This window comes from Arachis ipaensis, chromosome B06 (assembly GCF_000816755.2).
Source record: "Arachis ipaensis cultivar K30076 chromosome B06, Araip1.1, whole genome shotgun sequence".
In the NCBI taxonomy this organism is placed as follows: domain Eukaryota; kingdom Viridiplantae; phylum Streptophyta; class Magnoliopsida; order Fabales; family Fabaceae; genus Arachis; species Arachis ipaensis.
Window position 1 is genome coordinate 134133471 of NC_029790.2, and position 305 is coordinate 134133775.

A 305-nucleotide genomic window follows, 5' to 3' on the forward strand; every position below is an offset into this window, starting at 1 on the left:
AGAAATAAGTGTGTGGAAATAGCGAAAGCAAATCAAGATGACATTAGTATTGTGAAGTAAAAGTCACAAAAGGTTTTTATGGGTGGGTTTTTAAGAAAAGATTTTTTTTTGTTATTTTTTTTAAGATTTTATAGAAAAGTAAAAATAATTTTATGTTTGGATATCTAATGTAAAAAGATCTTTTTATTTATCAATTATATTTGGGTATAATAATATAAAAGTATTTTTTTGTTTATTTATTATATGAAAAATATCTTTTTTTAAAAAAAATATCTTTTAAAAAAATGTAAATTACTTGTTCTCAA